Source organism: Peromyscus californicus, unplaced genomic scaffold (genome assembly GCF_007827085.1).
Source record: "Peromyscus californicus insignis strain IS unplaced genomic scaffold, ASM782708v3 Scaffold_12__1_contigs__length_115047231, whole genome shotgun sequence".
NCBI lineage: Eukaryota > Metazoa > Chordata > Mammalia > Rodentia > Cricetidae > Peromyscus > Peromyscus californicus.
In genome coordinates this window covers 4,606,130-4,629,593 of record NW_026294413.1, presented here as the reverse complement: position 1 = coordinate 4,629,593, position 23,464 = coordinate 4,606,130, and the positions used below count along the sequence as shown (strand labels likewise).

Here is a 23,464-nt window from a genome sequence, read left to right as displayed (position 1 = left end):
AAGGCCTTTTGAGCATCAGAGAAGCTAGGGTAGACGAGGACGGCACAACAGAATATGACAAGTGACCCGAGGTCTACACACTTGGTAAGAAAGAAAGAAACATGAGGCAGAGAAGGGAAGTTCCTTTAGGAAGACAGTAGAGGTAAAGCTGACTATGAAGGCAAGGGCCACAACAGGCCCTTGGAACTCTATAATTTGGATTTTATGGAGGGACAGGTTTGAGTGTGAAAGGAACATGACTTTACATGACTTCAGAAAAACCTGTCTGGCAACAGAGAAGACCAGAGCTGAAGAGCCCTGTATCCCAGAGGCCACCAATTAGCTTTTGTATCATACAGGCAATAGGTCAGAACTCTGGCCTAGCTTGGAGGAAAGTTCTACGAGACTTAATTTCTTTGGGTGAGAATGGGGGTTGATGGGGGCTAAAATTTAAGGGATAAGATTAGGAGAATGGAGATTTCACGTCAGAAGCAAGAGATGGGAAAGAAGTTAATTTTAAGTTTGAGATCACGCAGGTGTGTGTGTGTGTGTGTGTGTGTGTGTGTGTGTGTGTGTGTGTGTGATCAGTGTGTGAATACTGGAAAAGGATGTCCACCCATTTGAATAGAGCTAATTTAAATTTTCAGAAAGAAAAACAGACTCAAAGCCTAGAACTCATGATATTGAGTGGAAATTAGAGTAAGTATTGAGGAATAAAATATGATAGTCTATTGAAGAAAATTAGTCTACAAATCACAAGAAATGCTGTGTTTTAAGGATGCAACTGCAAAATTTTAAAAAAGTAGAAATAATTACATTCTATCCTGTTGCTCTATTGCGGACACATTAAACAGTTGCTTATAAAAATATAGAGCTAGGCTCAGTCTTTCTGATGAATAAGGTCTTTGTTCTTGTCTGGAGTTAGTCACAGGACCATCATACTTAATTTTTAAGATTCAAAATGTTGTGTTTTGTGGAAGGAAAATGTGTGCTTATTGTGTTTTCTAAATGCCATATGTTTTTGTTTTTGTTTTCAAAGCATGCAGAAATGCTGTTGACTGGGGGGAAAAATAACCCTTTCCGTTCTTTTTTCTTGCTTTGTCTTGGGGGAAATCCCAGCATCTTCTGGGTCATCTTCTGTAGATTGAGACCAGAGGATGCCCCTTAGACAAGCTTCATGTGTGCTCAGCAGTAAACACCTTCCCGCAGTTATCGCTGCATTAGGGACACCGTGGGCCAAGACAGGAGTATTTATCAGATGGCGTCTAAGTCGGTTACAGCACACCTAATCCTCCAGTGGGTGCCAGTCAGCAGCCTCAAAGCTTAATGTATAGATATCCATTTTGTCGTTCGGCATTCCCTAGTTGAAGTCCCTATCGCTCTGGAAACTTAGATGGAAGATAGATGGGTTCCAGGAAGTAACCACTGCAGCGACGGCTGTTCTCTAGCAAAGCTGTGTGCTGGGGCTGCAAGCATGTTCTGGTCTTGAATGGGTACTCGGACTTGGTGATAATCTTCCTCAGTCATGGAAAATGCATGCATGTGTTTCGTAAGGTATTACTTTCCGTGACAAACACTGAATTATTTTCTTTATATATACGTCTCTATCCGTATGCTTTGTCAAACGGCAATAAGGACTTCAGTTTGGGGTACAACTGTATTCCCTGGCCATCTTAGGAGTTTCGTGTCTCCCGGAGTATTTACGATGCATCTCTCAGCTCTGGGCTGGCTGTCTCGAAGCGTGTTTGTCTGAGCTACCCCTCTCTGTGCTCTGCCAATTACGTACCACTTTGTCTCGGTGCTATGACTGCTTTCTTCGGAGAGGGAGATCCCTCTTCCATCAGTATGGACGCACTGTTTTCAGACCCTGCCAGCGCTGGGTTGCTGTGTCAGTCATCCTATGAGGACCAGTTTCAGACGAGGAGGACTGACGAGCTGGCCAGGGATTGGCTGGCCGCGCCTGGGCGGGGCCTGTGGGAAGGAAGGGCTGCAGCTCACAGCAACAGAGTTTAGACTGTCTTTGCTTCATCATCTGAAGGTAAAATTTTCCAGCCACAGCCGGCGGCTCGCAGAGTACAATAAACAGGGACGGACGGAGAACTCCTTGCATGGACCTCTCTTCCTCATGATGCGGTGGAGAAGCCGCGGCCACTCGGACCTGCCAGATGTTCTCGGGGTCACTGTACATGGGGAGGACAAGCAGAGCTAAACAAGGTAGGAGGACCCCCCCCACCTTTTTTTTTTTTTTTTTAATGTTTAGAGTTTGCTGCAGTGTGCTGCATTCCATGTGTGTGCTTAGGGAAGCCAGGGAGACCGGATTCCACTAATTCGAACGGAATACTCGCAGGAAACCCTGGAGTTTTACGTAACATTTGGATTTGAGAACAAGATGTGGCAAAGCCGGAATCTACGCCGCCCGGTTGGGGGTGAGGCATAAAACCGAGGATTTTATTTATTTATTTAAAGAACAGACCCATTTATCATTATTTTTTAATTATTTGAGAGATCCAGGCCATTATTTTCTTAGAGAATGTTTTCACTGCTATAGTGAGCTACAGGATAAAGTTTACATGGATCCTATTCTTTGAAAACATACTTGAAATTAAGAATTAAAAAAATAATCATGGTAAATAATCATCGGTTGAACGTTTGGAACCGAAATATGTCTGTTTCTTAGAAATTGGGGGCCACCCTGGTGCTCCAGGGCAACGGCTTTAATTGAGTTTCAAAAGCACATTTTAACCACCAAGCCAGAGGTAGCTTCCTGGCTAGTCTTAGACACTGTAGTTCAATGTTTACATTGCTTTTCCTGGCAGCCTCCGTCTTTGTTTCCAGCTTAAAAGTGGGACCATTATATTCAAAAGTAAAGCTGGGTTAATAATGCTTACTGCAATTATCTGATCTGTATGCATTTTTAATGAGAACACACAGCCAGCAGAATAATTTAATGAGAGCAGGCTAGCTTTTAAAGCTGGGCTCTCACTATGCCCAGCCAGATCAACTTTCTTGCCGAGAAGCAGCGGCTAGAAAGGTTGAAGCAGATTTATTTTTAACACACTTGGCCCAGGAGAAGGAAAAGATCTCTCTGTGTTAAAGAATTCTTTCTGCCCTTTTCCGTTTTAAATTTCTGCCAGGCATGAGGAAACCATGCTTTTTTGTTAGGCCTTGGAAGCATGTGTTTACAATAAATGTGTAACATTTTTAGAATAGTTAGCAAGCGCTGAAGCGAAGGAGAAAAAAAAAAACTTGCCTAACCACCACCCCCGTGAATGTTCCAACGTTCCTCTAAAAGTCTTACTGTCCCTTTAAAAGACAAAGATTAAGTAGGAAAATATGTATATTTAGGCGACAATGTGGAACAAAAGTGAAGCAGAAGACATTTTTACAGTCTACATAAGGGGAAGTTTCTTCCTCTCCATTCTGAGGGACAGCAGTGTTCATTTACAGAAGGGCGATGCCACGTAGATTCTTCTAGACCCACTGTTTTTACTTTCAAGGAGAAGTGCAGGACACTAGCCCAGAACTTCTGACGTCATCCCCCAACTATTTCTGCTGTGTGTTCTTTTATTCAGCTTGTGTAGAGGAATATTTCTCTCTGTCCAGGCCAGGAACATTCGCACTCCCAGTTGGCAGGACCTGAGTTATGTCTTCCCATTTAAACCCACAGCCCATCCATCCCCCTTCACAGGCCAAATGGGGTGGCTTCTCCTACCTGCCTGTCTGTGCAGGTTTTCTGCAGGCTTCTGGCTTGGCTAGTGAAAAGCCATGGGGAGCCTTGGGGAGCTGAATTTCACTTTCTTTCTGGCCTAACTCTCCCGTGGTGGTGCAGCTCTGTAAGGCTATCTATGTGGACCATCCCCTGGCCGGGGGTGGGGTGGGGGTGGGGGGCATTCCTAGCTCCCCTGGAACCATTATCAAGGCCCAGGTTATGCCACCAAGTTCAAGGTTGCTTGGATGGCGGTTGACAGCTGCTTCCACAGGTAAAGCACCAAGTCCTAGGGCAGACGGCTCAAAGGAAATAAAACACAATAGTGCCTGCTGTTAACCCTGTGTCACAGGTGGCACTCTGGAGACACACTTGATTGTACAGATCAGGGGAAAGGTTAGTGTTTATTGAGCTGCCTTTCAAAGAAAGAATTTGGGTTAGAGGACACCGCAGTTCCCAGGAGTCCCTGCTCCCAGCCGGCCTCCTCCTTCCCACCACTTACTTCATGTGGCCTTGAGCAAGTGCTCACCTCAGTTTTTCTCTTGTCAAAGAACATGTCATACTTATTACACTCGCCCTTATTCTAGAATTCCAGGGAAAGGGTCTTGTACAAACAACAATAACAAAAGTTGTTTGTCTCCTGGTACTGTGAGCTGTGTAAAGTACAAGGGAAGAGGCCTCTGTGTGGAGACGTTGTTGGCAATGTCTTGGGGTGTCTGGATGTAAGACCACAAACACAAAACCCTCCGGTCTCTGTCAGTTTCATACACATTTTCTAAGGATGTGTACGCCTAAACCAACAAATGAAATTTCCAAGCGTGGTTGTTTGAATTTCCCCCATCGATCTGATCCAATGCTCTAGAAGCTAGGTGAGCCGGCCTCTTCCAACAGTAGTCATCATCATGCCATAGAGCCGAAAGTGATCTGGTCCAATGCTCTAGAAGCTGAGTGAGCTGGCCTCTTCCAGCAAACAGGAGGCATCATCATGCTGTGGTGCCCAAAGTGTTCAGTGCTATTTTTACTTTGACTTGTGTCTGAAATTTGTGGAAGTGGAGTGAATACAAGAGAAAACTGGGTGGAAGGGAGAAAAGGATGCTTGTGAAATACACTGGCCATGTAGCGATACTGCTTAACAGCCTGCCTTCTCTTTGCTCGTTGTTTTAATTTGCTGTTGCCATGGTGAAAACAAATCAATATCACATGGCTCCCAGCCAGTCCCGCGCTCGGGGAGCGCCATAGAAATCCAAGAGCAGGTACTCAGGATTTCAAGCAGGAATCGGGAGAAGAGGATTTAGATACTGAGCTTAAGCGAATTCCTCCTGTAGAAGGAGTGGGTCAACCTGACACACGTGTTCTCTGCCTTCCTTCCTGCATTCTCTTACCAGCAAGAAAAAAACATGGGAAGAAAGACAGGCTGACATGTTTATGTTTTCCAAAATAACAAAACAGTAGCAGTGCAGAAGTAGGTAGAGGACACTGCAGTGAAGGGTTCTAGTTAATGAAGAGATGGTACAGGGATGAGAGGCAGTAGTTGTGGAGAACATAGTTTGGGTGCCTTCAGCACCTCCACAGAGAGCTATTCCTGAGAGGCCCCTGGGTCCTTAACAGCTACTCCTGGTCCGTCAGACAGAGAGAGCCGGTGAAGAGGAAGCAGGTGGGCAGTGGGGGTGAGGACAGCAGGCAGGAGCCTCCATCATGACAGAGCTGCAGGTCAAAAGTCAACCCGGGGAGCACAGAAGAACCCCAAGGTCACCACTGCACAGAGAACAGGACAGTTTTTCCTCCCACAAAAGCTGCAGAGGCCCAGTCTGAAGCTCCGAGGAGAGCAGGGAGGAGACCTCAGAAAACAAAGGATCAGGAACCCGAGCTTCCTTTCTGGAAAGAGCCACTCTTGCCGTTTGGAGCTGGGCACTTGGTATCCCGCTTTGGAAGGATGAAGTCCTAGCTGGGCTTCCGGGGCGATCGGTTACAGTACTGTTGTCGCTGTTGTCACTTCCAGCGTTTTAGTCAGACCAGTTTTTGTTTTCCTTCTTGAAAATGTGTGCAAAATGTCCCTTGCAGCACGAGTAGTCGTCTCAGTGGGGAGTCAAAGGTGATTCCCTGCAGTGTTTGCTCCAGGCCTGGGCCTCCAAGGGCTGGGCTTCGTCATCACTAGGCCCCGCCTCCGCTGAGGCACTGGGTAAAAACAGGTATGTTTGGTAAGGCCTCAGCTTTCTTTGCTGAGCCTGAGCCCCAGGCTGGTGGACAGTTTTCAGCTGGCCTTCTCTCACTCCCCCTCAATATGACAAAACATCTTGGACTCAACAATGTACCTTAGTGTTTTGAGAAAGAACGCATTGTCTCTTGGGTCAGCTATTCCATCAATCAATCAACAAGTGTTTGTTAAACATCCTTTGGGCAGGCTCTTGCATTTGGTTAGAACACAGTTACCTAGTACCTGCCTTTGTGTATAAGTACAAATACACCTGTCATAAACCCCAACTTTCAAAGGCTTTAAAACATCGTTATCAGCTATTATTAAGTTAGCATTGTTAATCACCAGATATTGATTTTAATCTAGACATAATTCTGGTATTTAGGGCCAGAGCAAACCAGATTTTAAAGAGGTTTTTAGATTATAGATATCTCTATTTAGATATCTGTGCTTTCTTCAGCTCTGCTGTATTTCTTACCATCAGTGATGCATGATTAACACAGAGGGAGATGAGCCATGGTGTCAGGGTGCTTGAAACATCCAGAACAGAGAGCTTGTGGGAGCTTTCCGAGTCTCAGCAGCCAGAGCTCCAGCCTGCAGTGGCAAGGGACCCTGGGCAAATCGTTTATAAAGCCTTAAATGCCAGCCAGAACAAAAGGAAATCTTAGACCCTCTCCCACTTCTGAGCTGCTGCCTGCCCCCAACAGCCCATGATGCAATTATGAGGAAACCCGATGCTGCCCCTGGAGGATTATACTTCCCCGCATTCTTTTGTAAATGCAGGGTTTGTTGTTGTTGTTGTTGTTTGGTTTTGTTGTTGTTTTGTTGTAGTTGATTCCCCTCTTTAAGTTGTTTTGATGGTGGTGGTCTGGGGGATTTTGCCCCTGAACATCTTTTCTTTGGACGAAGACAAGCCGGGTGAGGCAGAAGGACGCAGTTCGTGCAGAGCTGAGAGAGCGAAGGCTTAGAAGGCAGTAGCCTTGCTCTAAAGCCCTGGGTCTCCGTTGCGAAGGCGCTGGGCCCAGGTCAGGAGCATCCATGGCAAGCTGGCTGTTGAAGAGCTGCAGGGTGTGAGTCACCTAGGTGGGGACAGGAGAGGCTGTGTGACATGGCGGGTCTCTTCCCTGAGCCGTCTGCAGTGCACAAAGGCTAGGGAAGCAGATCCTTACACACAAGATAAGAGCACAGCACAGCTCGTCCTCAGAAGAGTAATTAACAGATGTGGGGCTCCTTGCCCTTGACCAGGACTTTTGCTGGCATTGTCTCCATTAACAGCCCCAAAGGGGAGTTAAAAGTGGGGACCTAGATTAAGACTCTCCGGGTAAAACTCCAGAAGCTGAGTTATTATTAGATTTAAAAACTTTTATTTGTTAGAGGACTGGGGATATACTCCAGCTGGTAGAGGGCTTCTCTGGCATACTTGAAGCCTTGGGTCAGTCCTTACCTCGTACCACAGACAACCAGGCATAGTGGAGTTCATCTGTAATCCTAGCACTCAAGAGCTGTAGGCAGGAGGACCGGAAGTTCAGAGTCATGCTTTGTTACACAGTGAGTTCTAGGCCAGCCTGGGCTCGTGCGCGCGCGCGTGTGCGTGTGCGTGTGCGTGTGCGTGTGCGTGTGCGTGTGCGTGTGTGTGTGTGTGTGTGTGTGTGTGTGTGTGTACTTTTATACTTCCCCCATCCCCTGTGGTTGATTGACTTGGATTTTGAAAGCACAAGAAAAACTCTTGAATGTCCCAGGTACCGGATGTGAGGATACAGAGTCATGTCCCCACCTAAGCACTTTCTTAGACAACATTAAACCTAGAGAGCATAAAGGTAAAGCCCTCAGAGAGGCAGATTTCTCAGCTTGGATTGCTTGAGTAAGCTTCAGCATAAAGCCAATGCTGACCCCATACCCCAACCCAGTCACGCAGCAGTGAGGTGTTTCTAGAATGCACAATTCGTGAATGGTTGTGAATGTCCTGCAGGCTAGAGAATAACCAAAGTCAACAATGACAGCAACGTTCACAGCCTTCTGTTCGTCAGAGAACATCTCACCGAGTCTCTTAAACTGGTAGAAAGATAGGGAGTGACTGTACTGGGGCATTCTTTACAAGCAAGATGCTTTACATGTATCTTACACAATTTGAGTTTAGAAGATTGTCAGAGCCCCACCAGATCAGCAGTGCTCCCAGTTTGCTGATAGAAGAAAAGAACTCTGAAGATTTGGTAACAGCCACATCATGGGAAAAGCCCAGCATGGCTAGAACTTAAACTAAGACCTCTGAGATTTCCAAGTCCTATAGGTAACCATAATTGTAGATTTTCAGCTGAATAAATAAAAGAGAGATGAAATTAAATAACTTACAGAAAGAACTGAAGTCTCAAGGTAAAAAGATAAATTGTTTTAGAAATTTCAGACTCACTTAGTCTCTAGTAAATTCTAAGTGTAATAGTTATGGTGACATCTTACAGGTATATGGTATTTCAGATTTGATGTTTATTATCTCCTCTAGTGATCAGAACCCCCACTTTCTGTTTAACAAATTAAATGAAAACAGGATTTGAGTGAGGTTAATAATATACTAGAAGTTTTAGTAGCCCCGAAGTGGAAAAGGTAGTCCTTAAACCAATGGAAATTTACGCATAGGACATTTAATGAGCCAAATGAATCACACTGTGGTCTAACTTGAAGCTTTCATATAATGCGTATTACACAGTTGAGCAGAGCCCAACCCTAGCAATCTGGAGAAGATAGTAATGTTTTTAATTAAGAGATTGAATTATCCTTTAAAAAAATCTATAAATTTCTGGCATCCTAAATACAAGCTTCAATTAATCAAACTAAAAGTATTAGGAAGTGCGTATGATATAGATGATTTAGTGCTTACAGTTTTAACGTTCTGAGAATTTGGGAAAGAAGAGCCGTGTTTGGGTCAGAAAGTAGACAGGACTTCGTGGAGGAGGGACACCTTGATGGGCTCTAAATGCAAGCATTTTGTCTACATCAGCCTTTCTAATTCGGAAAGTCTGTACCCCAGGCCAAGGATAAGATTATTTAATAGTAAGGGAAGAGCACAACTTATATATTACTTAGTGTTCTAAACTATCAATTTTCATATGTATGTGATGATGTATAGATCATGTTGGCATTGTTATTAAGGAACTACTGTTAGGATGGTTTCTGATTTAAAACCATGTTTTATAATAGGAACTGTATGATCAAGAGGCCTGGGGAGCCCAGGGGTCAGCAGCTGGGGGAGGAGGAATAGCGGTGGGGTAAGGGACCACGGAGAGATTGACTTTGCAGACTAGGGACTCAGTGTTGGGGGTAGTGAGCAGTCAGGCTACATGGGGCAGTTGGAATCAATAGGGTGGAGCCGAAGAGCCATGCAGCAGAGTTTAGTTTTTTTATCCTACAATATAACACTTCCTAAAGATTTTATTGGGATTTTTAAGATAGGGTTTGAGGTTAGACCTTTTGTCATGAGTGATGCCACTGGACAAAAATTTGACAATATTCCAGGTACAACATAGGGAAGAGGTGGATGAAAGTGGAGGAGAAGATCCAAAAGACATCAGAACAGAAAAACAAGAGAAGCTAGCCAGAGCTCAGGAAAGCTAGAAACACATTACAGCTCTATCATAAGAGACACTGATGGTAACGTGACTGAAAAGCAAGAGACGAGCCAATGGGAATAGGGTTGGAGGAGCAGAGATGCTGAGTCGTGAGCTTTCAACATGGCACTTTTAGCCAATAATGGGATAATCTGTGGAGTTGTAGATACTTGACAAGGCGGGAAGCGGGTGGAGAGGGGGTGGAGAACAACTCAGGCCCCAGGCTGCCAGTTTCTAAGCCTGAGACAGCTGTTTTGAAACTAGAGTTGATGCCACGGATACTCACTACCACATGGAAAGAGGGAACATTAAAGAGAAACAGTTGACCAATGGTGAGCCTTGAAAAAAGTAGTTGGTGGCCCAGAAGAAACTAGGAGCAAAGAATCAGGAAACTAGATAGACGTAAAAGAACAAGATAGTTTAAAAAAATAAGTAAGCAAAACTCTTGAGGACCATATCCTAATCTCCATGAATCCACAAGAATCATTTGTTTGCTTTTCTTGTTGCTGGGCAAAACACCCAATGAAAGCACCTGATGAAAGGCAGGTTCATTGTGGCTCACAGTTTGAGGGTATGGGCCATCAGTGCAGGGAAGCCTGAGTAGCAGGGCCTGACAGATTTGGCTGCATTACATCCACAGTCAGGACTGGAAAAGAGAGCTGAGGACCCCCACCCCCAGCCCCATTTCCTTGGAATGGTGCCCTCCACGTTTAGGGTGGGTCTTCTCATCTCAATTCACCCAATCTCAAAACTCCTTCACAGACATGCCCAGAGGTTTGTTGCCATGGTAATTCTAAATCCCATCCAGTTGACAATCAAAATTAATGATCACAGCCTCCTACATGTATTTTACCCTCTTAAGCAAGAGTCTCTGGCAATGGTCCTGTTGGAGGCAAGCATTTGTTTATAGTCATGTTTAAAGCTACAGAATAGTGGGTGTATAAGAGAACATTCCTAGCTGCATCTCCCATACGTATAGGTGACTTAAGAAATAGATTTTCAGAGGTAGAGCATTTAAAAGCAAAATTATCGAGACTTTTGCATCTGCCTTTTAAAATACATATTTTCAGGATGTCGCTAGTTAGGATGGTAATTCCAAAGTGACGTGTCACCAGACACTAGGTGTCTTGTTTTTCCTGGGTCTGGAAGTCTCTCTTGAACCCAGCATAAGGACTGCTTGGAAACAAATTCTCAGGTTGAAAAAGTGTTTGGTGTGGTTGGTACCCCCGCTTGCCAGATGCCTCCCAGGACTAAACCAGAACAGCACTTCTTGAGCATCCATGTACCTGCAGGTCACCTGGGGATCTTATTAAGAACATAGATTCCGATTCAGTAGGTCGGGAGGGGGGGCAGGATAGTTAATACTCTGCTTTTCTAACAAGCTCCCAGAGGATGAAGATGATGGTACCACTCATCCTACTCACCGGGAGCCTCTGGAACACTGGAGCAGCTTGCAGAAAAATACCTGCCAGTAGCTGATGGGTCTGGGATAGCTCACCTGAAGAGCCCACATAGGGTAGAGGCCAGCGCCCACTAGTCCGAGTAGCTTCTGAAGGGTGCTGAGTCTCCCTTAGAGGTCAGATCACACTGATGTCACTTCCTAGTCTTAAGTTAGTCTAGCCAGGACGGAAAAGGTGAAGGCAGCAGTGACAAGTGACGAGTGACTACATAGAGCCTGTCTGTGGACATCTCCTGTGCCTAAGATGTCTGTGATCATTGTGGACACAGACTCACAACCTGTACAAGAAGGTTGATCACCACCCCTAGGCAAGGCCTCTGAGTCTTATGTATCTGCTTCAAGAGATTCCCCTTTTTTTCTTCCCTAAGAAACACATGTTTTAATAATGTGTTTAAGAATAACCCCCCCACTTTTTTTTTTCTAGGCAGTGGGTGGATTTAAAGACCAAAATGTATCTACCTCATACCTTAAACACTCAGTGAATGAGTTTGAGGAACTCTGTCAGTCTCACTCTACCTTGAGATGTAGAGAACGTCTTCCTCTCCTTGTCCTCTCCAAAGGGTGTGATGAGTAAATAGGACAGGCCATGTGCTTTCGGCATGGCGTGTTCAACCCCACTGCATTCGTGTTACAGCCTATAAACAAAGACATCAGTAGAACGCACAGGGGAAGTCCAGGCCTGGGCAGAGATCTTACATCTTGTTAGGTCTTGTATCTTGTGCCCATCAGTCCTCTCTCCTCTTGGGCGCTTCCTCTTTCTCCATCTCCAGCAAGGCTCTCCCTTTCCTGGAGCCAGGAATGGAGCTAAACTGATTTAGGGGAAGTCTTTCCTGCCTGATTGCCTGTTTAGTCCACATACAGATGGGTGGGGGTGGGGCATGCTTTTTAATTGACCAATAACCTTTTAAGAATGAAACAGAGCAAATGTTTATCGAGCATACTGAGTGCCTACTATATAGACAGCCTCTGTTGAGAGCTGTGTCCGTTAATTCCATTAAAATGTTTTATGAAGAAAGTAAAGCACAGGGAGAGAGTTATCTGCCAAAGTCACAAGCTAATCAGGGGCAGAACAAAGGTGAGACACACCTTGGCAAGATTCAACACCTCAGGCAAGAATGCCTCCTTGGGGATTGCAAAAAGGGGGCTTGCTTAGGAAATGTCCATGGCACACCTACTCCCTGTGGAGTTAAACAAAACAGACAAAGCCATTGCTGGTATACTCTGCAGACAGGAAGTCATTTTTTTAGCCAGGGACATTTTTCACAAAGGAACTCGGTGTAGTACCAGGTCATGGCCAGGGAATTATCTCCGTTATTTGTTGAGAATTAGCTGGCCTTTTGTTACTTTTCAGCTGTGTGTGTGTGTGTGTGTGTGTGTGTGTGTGTGTGTGTGTGTGTGAGAGAGAGAGAGAGAGAGAGAGAGAGAGAGAGAGAGAGAGAGAGAGAGAGAGAGAGGGAGAGAGAGAGAGAGAGAGAGAGGGGAGAGAGAGAGAGAGAACATTATTCAAGTCTGAGGAGTTTTGTGCTGTTTTGACGGTGCTATCTGAGGGAATTCCTAGAACCGTGTCTGTGTGCATGGTGGGATGCCGGGGTACGGGGTAGAGCCCAAGGCCTCTCTCACACCAGGCAAACCCACTGAGCTAATGCTGTTCCTTCTCTGCTTTTAGTTTTGAGGCAAAGTCTTGCTAAACTATCCAGTCTGGTTACGGGTTTGCGATCTTTCTGCCCCAGCCTTCCTGTCGGTCAGGATCATTGATTGGCCTTTGACACCTGGCTGGGAACTCTTTCCGTCTTCTGCCCCGCCCTCACCCCCGGCCTGTGCAGTGTGTCTCCTGCCGGAAGTTCCGTCCTCCTCCAAGGGTTCACTGCTCCTGTGTAGCTGCTCTGGGATATCCGTGGTCTCCTCTGCCTGCTGCTGTGCTTAGCTATGGTCTTCTTTCTCCTGCTGATTCTCCTGCCCAACTCTGCTCCTAGCATCCCTACCAAGTAGCCTCCAGAGATTTAGTATTCGTGGGTATCTCTTCAGATCTGATGCTTGGATGGGAGACAGGATGCGTTCCTGTTTAGGAAACCCATCACTTGAGCCCTGGGGTACCAGCTTCCTGGCAGCCGCCACAAAGACCATCCCCTCAGGAAGCAAAACAAGCCCTATCTCTCAAGTCTCCCTGTTTCTCTTCTTCAAAGTTCCCTGGTGCAACTAAGCTGCAATTAAGAAACAGGATCAAAGGGACCTGCTGCCTCTGGGCCTGCTGGGGCCATTGGACAGCTTTGGTCTTTTTTAACTCTTTACTTCCCATGGCTTGTACTCCAGCTGGTAGCCTGCTCTTGGCACTCAGGAACTAGAATGGGGGAGGCTTTGGGAGACATATTAGAATGGGACGGCACTTCCCTGCCACTCAGATGAAAAATCAGAAGGAAGCCTCCAGTGGAAAAGTCACACCCAGCCTCTCCAAGAACCCTAACAAGCAGCTTCTAACAACTGCAGCGAGTGTAGACCAGCACAACCCCAGATGCACATAAACCACAATGTTTGCTTAGAAAATTCTTCCCTGTGCTGAAATGGGAGCGTGGCTCCCATCACCTTCAATGCTCACCCTGTTCCAGCTCCTGATGCTCTTCATAAGCTGGCCACATGTCTCCACAGAAGGCCAGTCCTTTGCATATGAGAGTCTGTAAGCTTCTAGGCTGGTCATTATGGCATCTTCCTTATTCAGGATATAATACTTTCATTTATGTAACCCGGGACACACACCACATTATTCAGGCATTTTTAGCCCATGGTTGATCCCTATGGAATATTGAACCAGCAAAGACAGAGAAAGGGTTGAGCACCGTTTCTCCTCAGCTCTGCTCAGGTCTAAACACAATGGGAAAAGCAGATGGATGTTCCACAATACTTTAAAATTATCGTTTTCTACCCTAATAATATGCTGCTGTTGCCTCTGGAAACATCTGCTAGCATGCTGGACATTGGTCTAAAAATGATGGATGGATCAGGACATGGTCTAAAAATGTTAGATGGATCAGACATTTTCATTGGTCTGAAAATGATAGATGGATCAGCCGGCAAAGATGTAGATGGTATACACGCAGAGAGAGATACCGTGTCACACGATGGGTAGAACACACTGAGTTGCTTTTCAAAGATGACGCGCAGGTTTTGGGTTGCCTTTCACTTTTCCGTTTGCATTTCTTCCTCAGTTCCACCCACGTGGCCATCATTTCTGCAGTACTGCCCAGTCCTGAGCTGAGGCCCTCTTTCTCAGACACTCAGAGACCCACTGTACCATCAGTAGGTGCCAAGGTCACCGAAGGAACTAATTAATCTCAGCTCCAGTCAGCAGCAGGCGGTGCCCACCTCCCCTCCCTTCCTGAAGGAGGAACAAGGAAGGGTTTTCTGGTTCTCTCCCTCAGCTGTGCTTGGCCTGCTCAGAGAACCCAGGGTAAAGGAGGGAGGAGACCACCTAGCTGGCTCCCTGCTCCTGACCAGGTGTTACTGTGGAGAAAACCAGGGCATGCTGCAAGCCTTCCAGACCTGCTCTGAGGCAGACTCCTGCTAGGAAAACCCTTAGGTTGATGTTTAACCTGAAGATCACTGGGCCTCTGTTCTATCACACACTGGGACCTCTTTTTCCTCTCCCTCCCTCTCCCTCTCTGCCGTTCTGTCTCCCTCTCCTTCCCTGCCTCTGTCTCCTTCCCTCCCCTCCACCCCACCCAACTGCTGCTTTTATCAGTGTCAAAGAAACCCTACCCACACTCTGCCATACTGAGATTTTACCTTTTCAATGAAAACTGCTAATTTTCTCACTGACCACTAAATAGCACGAATCCCCCACCTCAGGCTAAAATGTATGTTACATAACCCAGACCAGATTAAATAATTGATGAAGAAAAGTAATTGAGGGGCTGATGGTTGTAGGCATACTGGCCTGGGAGAACTCAATGTGCAGAGTTGGGAAATGTCACCATTCAGTACCCTGTAGATGCCTGACTGATTTCGCTCTCCAGGGGTGGGCAGACTCTTGGGCTAACGGTTCTGTGGCTGTAGAACTGTTGGCCATTCTCGTCTGCACTGCCTATTTCGATGAATTAGAAGGCAAGAAAAAGTAACAACATGCCTGTACACTTTGTCAGGGCAATGGAGTGGAGTTGTTGGAGAACCTTAGGACACTGCAGCCAGTGTCCCTTCTTTGGTCCCTTCTTCCCGGCTGTCAGAGCTGTGGAGGACCACCAGGGAGCTTCCTTAGGTCTGTGACATTCCACCTTCCTCACTGGTTAAAAGTGCAAGGAGATAAAACCGTATGTTCAACACAATAGCAGGGTCCCAAGAAACATGCTGCTGTTGGCTAATTCCTACTCACTATTACACCCCCTATTCCCTATCCATAGTCATGGGGGTGTAACCTGCACTGGCTTGCACTGGGGAAGGCAGAGATGGTCCACAGCATCAGTCCTCAGAATGGCCTGTCTCTAGACTCCTTCCAGCCCCTGCCAGGGAAGAGGAGCCAGGAAGGCTTTGCCTGAGTCCTTCTCCTCTGTCACGTTTCCCTTCTTCCTCTCACACTCCTGGGACTGAAAATTAGAAACGCTTCTCTCCTACACACAAAATTACTCCCTCACACACATTTTCCCCCTCCTGCTTTGACATGGCGATTGCTGCCAGAATAGGCTTCTGGAAGCACACAGTCTCCCGTGTGATGACTGGAGCTTTCCTGAAAACGCAGCCAGCCAGCGGGACCAAAGGAGTATGGTCACCCTTGGGGAATGCCTAGGACCAAGAGGACCAGGGTGCTCGCTGGGACCCTGCTGCACGTGCCTGAGTTAGTAATCTGGGTGCGTGTTACACAAATAATGTTTGCTTTGTGAAAACTGAGTGTGGCCACTTCTGTCTGAAATAAAAATATTATCAATCGTAGCTGGCTTCTATGTGCTGGCTAGTATAAAATCCTGAGAAGGCTCACACAGAAGGCTCACGATGGCTTCTGCTCCCCCTCTGGTCTCCTCTGCTGCCTCATGTATGTCTCTTCTTATACTCTGGGCTTCTGCAAGTGGGTCTTTTGGGTTCTCAAAATATCAGTGATCTCACGAGAAACCAAAACTGCAAAAGGTCATGTCACTCAGCTAGACATGTGACCCCAGGCCCTGAGGACATTAATATTTCAAACTTGAAAGGGAAATAAATCTTCAGTAACGATAAGGACAACAATTATTATTATTATTATTATTATTATTATTATTATTATTATTGCTGCTGCCTTTCATTTTCTATGAAAATATTTCCCTTTTCTCCATTTTTGTTTTATTCAAATACATGAAAGTTTAGTTTCTAGGATTTTTTTTTCTACCTGGATTTTAAGATTAGTAGAAAGAAGAAAGAGCTGGGGACCTCAGATCATCGCCTTTTATCCTTCACAGTGTGGCCCTCAGTTCCTGTCACTTCATTTAGGTAGAGGGAGTGATATCTAAAAATAAAAAATTAAAAAAAAAAGATAGAACTGGCAAGGTGGCTCAGTCAGTCAGAGTTCCTATCATTTGAGTCTCAGAACCCACATAAGACACAGCTTGGCACTATGGTGTGTTTGTAACTCCAGCTCTGGGGAAGCAGAGACATCCCTGGCCTCTAGCCACCCTAGCCTGCTTGGTGAGTTCCGGGTCAGCGAGAGCCCCGGCCTCAATAAAATAGTGGGCAGTGCCTGGGGTTGGTCCCCAGTCTACACACACACACACAAATAAAAAGTAAATAAAGTGGTTTAGGGTAGCAGACTCTCCAGTTCACAAGCCGTCAACACAGATTCAAGTCCTGGCTCCTATAGAATACATGGGAGTGACTAAATCACTTCAAACGTTGTTTACGTCCTTTGCAGAAATCAGGATGATCGGGTCAAGGAAATGGGTCAGTGGATGAAGTACTCACTGTTCTACCCTCCAAGCTTGAGTTCAATTCCAGAATGGACTTAAAGCTGGTGCGGTGACACATGTCTGTAATCCCTGTCCTCCTATGGCAAGATGGGAGGTGGGGACGAGAGAACCAGTCTGGCATACATGGCCATGAACAAAAAAAGATCATCTCAAACAAGGTGGAAGTGGATGACGGACACCAAATGTCCTTTCACCTCCACATGATTGCTATGGCATGCCTGCATCTTCATGGGTGCGCACGCGCGCGCACACACACACACACACACACACACACACACACACGCACGGAAGATTTTATTTTAAAGTCAAACTGATCATGCTTAGCTCTCTAGAATTGAGAAGACAGTACTGGAAGTACCTTGCCCACAGTGATTTGTGATTGGGGCTGATGACGTCAGTTTAACCTTGACCTGCAATACTATTGCATTCTACTTCCTGAAGTTCCTGTTAACTATTAAAAACTTTACAGAAACAATATACTATAAGAAAAAGATTTCTTCCCTCTTCTTTCCTTCATGGTATTTACACTCTTGTGTGAGATGGAAGATAAGTAGATAAGTCACTGTGGTAAAGGTCACATGTGCCACAAGGCACCTTATGAGTAGAGTTTGGCCATCCAGATAAGGCCGGAAAAGCTTCCTGGAAGAGACAGCATCTTCACTGGCCTCGGAGAAATCTGACAACAATGCACGCACTTCGGGAGCACCCAGGCATGACTATCTGGACCACAGGCTGCCCGCCAGGGAACACTTGGCACGGACTAGGTTATAGGTGTCTCTGGATGTCATAGCATGGATTTCAGACTTCATTCAGAGTATGGCAACCACCATGTGTTTGTGAACAGATGTGAGATAGGATCAGTCATGGCTTAAGGCTGAATTTAGACCCAAATGACAGGTACTTGGGTGAGTCCTAAAGGCTCCAAGAGCTGCAAAGCAGGAAGTGATGGAGTGATACAGAGCAAAGTAGTAAGAGCTTGGATTTATGGAGGTCAGAGAGGACCTGGAGACATAAACCGAGACACCAAAAATACCAAGTGATGTGGATGGCCGGAGCATGTGGGAGGCTGGGGTCCTAGATGTTCTGAGAATTGTGGGGTGCAGAGCATGGTGTGAGTTTGGTATTTATCCACAGAAGGCTGATATTTGAGATCAAAACAGGAGTTTGCTAAGGACACAAGTAATCTAGAAAAGAGTTGATGGCACGGCCTTGGAGAATACATGTTTAAGGGGTGTCCTAGGCACTTTATAGACATAAACACCCAAGGTGGGTGACATTTCAAAGAGTGTGCTTTGGCACAGATGTGTGGGCCTTATGACCTATCTAAGTGCCTTTGAATCTGTAGAACAGATTATGTTATCCACTTTGTCCTATGTTAAGGTTTTACATAACCAAGTGGTAGAGAGAAATAATGCCAGATCCTGACATTTAAGAAAGATAGGAGCTGGGCATGGAACCCTGGCATGTGGGGGTTAAGAAGACATGCCTGGCCATTGGGAGCTGGGCATGGAACCCTGGCATGTGGGGGTTAAGAAGACATGCCTGGTCATTGGGAGCTGGGCATGGAACCCTGGCATGTGGGGGTTAAGAAGACATGCCTGGTCATTGGGAGCACTTTAGGGAGCATAGTGAGTGGGAGCCTGAACTACAAGGTACTGCAAGTGTGCAATGTAAAAATGTTGCCAAGTGTGTGATGTTGTGGATATCAAAAGAGATGCAGTGGGCAGTGTCGTAGTTAGGGTTTCTGTTGCTGTGAAGAGACACCATGACCATGGCAACTCTTATAAAGAAATCTTTAATTGGGGTGGCTCAGAGGTTCAATCTGTTATCATCATGATGAGGAGCATGGCAGCGTGCAGGCAGACTTGGTGCTGGCTATATCTTAGCTTGCAGGGAACAAGAAGTCAACTTACAGGCACACTGGGGGAATCTTGAGCAAAAGAAACATCAAAGCCCGTCACCACAGTGACATACTTCCTCCACAAGGCCACTCCATTTGGGGGCCATTTTCTTTCAAACCATCACAGCAGGCAAGAGGAAACAGTTAAGATATGTTTGGTGGGGAAGGTGTGGTTGGCTGACAGGGGTACACCTTTGAGCCAGAGGAAGCTTCCGGGAATGAATTGCCTGAAGCCACAGGGAAGAAAAGGTTTGAGAACAGTTCTGTGAGTGGGTTTGATTCTTCCTCGGTGAGGTAGGTGAAAAGAATCAGATGTATCTGATGGCAGGTGGTAAATTGAGGTCTAAATGCTTCTCCAGGAAGCTTCCACCAGGGCTTTGTCAGAAATGAATCGTGCCCATCAGAATATATTGGGGAGAGGCCAGAAGACCGCACTGGTCCCCATTACTAATTACAGAGGAGCTTTGTATCACTTACAGGCTTAGCTGGGATGCAGCACTGTTGCTGTCAAAGGTGCGATGAACTTGACAGTTGTCTTTCTTCTGCTGTTTTCCTGGACTTTTGTTCATCCCCTGGGCTTCAGCAAAGGACGATTCCCGAGCCGAGCTCTGTTCCCTTAACATGGTCTGAAATGGTGGATATGCATGTGGAGCCGAGCTCTGTTCCCTTACTTAACATGTTCTGAAATGGTAGATATGCATGTGGAGCCAAGCTCTGTTCCCTTACTTAACATGGTCTACAGTGGTAGATATGCATGTGGAGCCGAGCTCTGTTCCCTTACTTAACATGGTCTACAGTGGTAGATATGCATGTGGAGCCGAGCTCTGTTCCCTTACTTAACATCGTCTACAGTGGTAGATATGATTGTGGAGCCGAGCTCTGTTCCCTTACTTAACATGGTCTACAGTGGTAGATATGCATGTGGAGCCGAGCTCTGTTCCCTTACTTAACATGGTCTACAGTGGTAGATATGCATGTGGAGCCGAGCTCTGTTCCCTTACTTAACATGGTCTACAGTGGTAGATATGCTTGTGGACTGTGCTGTCTACTTTAGTAATCCTCATGTACGGTATGCATAAGCCAGTGTCTGGTATTTAGTACATACTCAATGTTCTCAGAATAAGAAGGAATGAATGAAGTGTTTTATTTTCTTTAGATGAGGATTAACTGTGAGTCAGACTCACACAGATCATGCCTCATCATTCACCCAAACAGAGGCAGAATTTTCCATTGCAATGTAAACGAATACATTTCACCCTGGGAGTGTACACATTTCTAGGAAGCAGTGCTTTGTAGGACTGAAGACAGGCCAGCTGAGCCCCTGTATCTTCAACCAGGGATCTTTATTATTTTCTTTATTTATTCAAACTTCACAGAAGAATGTTGACAGATGAAGGAAATGGTCAGAGGGACTAGTGCTAAAATGCTGAACGGGGAGTTGTCTAGGGTGTCCTAAGTTTTTAAACAGCAAGTTCTAGTTGCTTAATTGCCATACAATTCTGGTTATAACACATCTGGTTATAACACTTCTGGTTATATTCATCTGAAGAAGATGGACAACACATCTCACAAAATGGACTGGCTTGTTTCTTCACCCTTGAGAGCCTGGCCACCTGAAAACCAAATAAAAGACAGGCACCCATGATCAAAGCCAGAATGAGATTTGAAGCAATGTGACAAGGCCATGTATCTCTGCTCCACCAACTTTACCCAAGTGTGATTCTAGAAGAAGAAAAACATGTTTTCTTGCCATCTCCTGTAGATGTATCCAACCTTCCCATCAAACAATAAACACAGAACCAATGCAAAGAAGAAAGCCAAGAGGTCAGAGCCAAGAGCCAAAACCTTACCCTTCCTCCTGCAGTGGTCCTACCTCTCCGAACCAGAGCTACCCCTGTGTTAAAGTCTTTATATAGAGTTCCTGTCCTGCCTTCTCATTGGTTGTAAACCCAACCACATGACCGCCTCCTCACAGCCTGTCTGTATAGGCCTCCAGGTTTTCCATGATTGGTATTAAGATTAAAGGCATGTGTATCCAATAATGGCTGTATCCCTGAACACACAGAGACTTACCCAGCTCTGCCTACTAAGTGCTGGAATTACAAGCGTACGCTACCACTGCCCTGCTTTCCTATGGCTTGCTAATAGCTCTGACCCCCGGGCAACTTTATTTATTAACATACAAATAACATTTTAATACAAATAAAATATCACCATATTTCCCCTTTTCTATTTTAATAAAAAGGAAAAAAAAGAAAAAGCTTATAACTAATATAAGAAAAACTATATACAAAAGGACAATAACTATATACAATATATACAAGTAATAAATACCTAAACAATGTCTAGTCCATTTGTATTTGACAAATTCAGAGAAAATAATTTCATTATCTATCCTATTTTGGTAAGTCCAAAATGTATCCTAATTAATCTTCAACTATAACTAACTAACCTTCAACTATAACTAACTAATCTTCAACTCCCTCAGAGACCCAAGAAGGAAATAATATTAGCTAACAAAAATAAAAACAGGAAGTGCACATAAGCAACCTCCAAAAAATTTGTGAGTTGACAGAAACAGACAGCTGTCTGGACAGTCACCTGAGGTTTCTCCGAAGTGCTGGGGCATCATCTTCAGCCTATAGGCCCAGCATATCCGACAGACTCATTTGTGAAGCAGGATGTACACAAGGTCAACAGTTCAACCTCACATTGAGTGAGAGTAGTCCATGTACCAGAAACACCTGAATTCCACCAGTGTCATGTCATGATTCAGGATTTCAAATTCTGGAAATTGCTGATGGTTTTCCAACTCAGCTGTCCATTCTTCCTGGCTGTGTATATATGGCTTCATCTCAGCATCCCATTCTTCTCCATATCCCTCCATCAAATGCCAGTCTACTATTGAGAGGCGTGAGCTAAGTTACTCTTCAAGAATAACTGTTTCAGCTGCTGTTCCATTGCACATCAGAGGCCATCGGCCCACTGCCTGTTCAGCTGCCTTCGAAGAAAAGGGCACTGTACCTTTTTCGAATTGCGAAGGCCACTTCAGGGATGGTGCCATATTGTCCTGGCCTCTGAAGATGCCTTTTGATAAAGCCATAACCACACTTGTTTTGGCAAGAATCAGTAATCCTTTGTTTTATGTCCTGTTTGTCCATTTTGTCCTGTTGATTCGAGGATACTTTGTTGTCCAGTAGCTAACTTTTGCCACAATGAAAGTTAACTCCATATGCAGTTTCTTCAATGCCCATATTTTCTCTGAAGTAGATTGGTACTGCCAGGAGCCGACATGTCTCATAGTCATAACAAAAAAGAAAAATTTTCTAAGTTATTAAAACATTTTAAATGCCATATTCTGTAGATCTCTGAAGGGTTTGAAGATAACCTGTCTATCTAAAATATATCTACTCAATCTTGAAAACATACCTAATATAACTACAAGTTCTATTATAATATCTAACTACTAACTTTCATTTCTTTATATCCTAATAGTTGGTAATAACATTCAAGGATCAGAAAATTGCATTACATTGTTAGATGAACGGTACAATTAGAAAAATATATATAACATTTTCTAACAATATCAATTTCAATATATAATTTGTATACAATATAAAACAATCCAATCCAATGTAAAGTATTTACATTTTTCTTTTCTTTCTTTCTTTCTTTTTTTTTAATAAGAACCTTAAATCTAATCTCCTTTGCTTAGCCTTTTTCCTAACCCTTGACAACAACTTGTAACCAACCCCCCTAATCAATGAAAATTATCCCAGACCCAAAACCCATTAAAAGACCAAAAAAACCAACCGCCCCACACCACCTCTTTGGGAATGTGGGCGTCGTATTCTTGAAATTGCTTCCTGCTGGGTATGGGCGAAGGTATCTTTATCCTGAAAGAAAAATTTTAGGTTAATTGTCAAATTCTAGGAAAAGTAAATATATCCTTCGTTATCCAGTCTGTGTATAATGCCAAAATTCAGGGTTTATCTCAAATCCTTATTCAAGTAGTCTTTGAGACTGGATCATCTCAGCTAGCTCTTCTCAAAATTGCTCTGAGCACTTTGTAGTTCAAAGCTGATCTGTAGATGATGTTTGTCAGCTTAGTGATGTTATTATTGTCCACGTGGAATTGTTGTTGTTGTGGGGCCCCATCTTCTTCCTGGAGACTTCAGTTGATGTTAGGCCTAACCGTGATTTCCTGCAAAAAACTGATAAGAGACTCGAACACAAAGACTATATATGCGACTTTTTAGAATTAGTTAGTACTCTATATGACCATTTATATCTTAACAAAGTTTAAAATGTATATATATCTATATATATTGATCTTGTAAATTTTGATATAAAATTCATACTTTAAGAAAAGTTTAAAGAATCAGAATAGAATCAAAGAGTTGAGATTCATAATAGAATAGTCCCTTAATTAATTTGGCTTTTCTCCTGTCCCATAGCAGAAGATGGCTCTTTTCCTCTGGCATGATACAGGGAGTTTGCATTTTCCTTTTAACAACATGCTTGAGTTTAAAGAAGGAGAGAGCCATTCTCCAACTCCAAAGTCAGCTTTAAATTTTAATTGAACTGGGACTATTAGAAGTTAAATAGTGTTAAATCTTTAAAGAAAAGCAGAAACAAACATTTAGGAAGACATAAAATTTTTTTAGATAACATACCCATACGCCATTTCACTCTGTTTCTTAGGATAG

General features: G+C 44.6%; 1 protein-coding gene across 9 annotated transcripts in view; it reads left to right on the top strand.

Annotated features, from left to right (window-relative positions):
• The first annotated feature begins 1,955 nt into the window (after positions 1-1,955).
• Positions 1,956-23,464, top strand: part of Mbnl2 (muscleblind like splicing regulator 2) — a 168,749-nt gene continuing 147,240 nt past the window's right edge. For 4 of the 9 annotated variants that reach the window (XM_052732460.1, XM_052732461.1, XM_052732457.1 and 1 more), the window contains exon 1: positions 1,958-2,193. The gene's annotated coding sequence lies outside the window, so the exon portion shown is untranslated. Of the gene's footprint in view, positions 2,194-23,464 lie in introns of all 9 variants that reach the window. The other 5 variants (XM_052732458.1, XM_052732453.1, XM_052732456.1 and 2 more) reach the window with 3 other exon arrangements.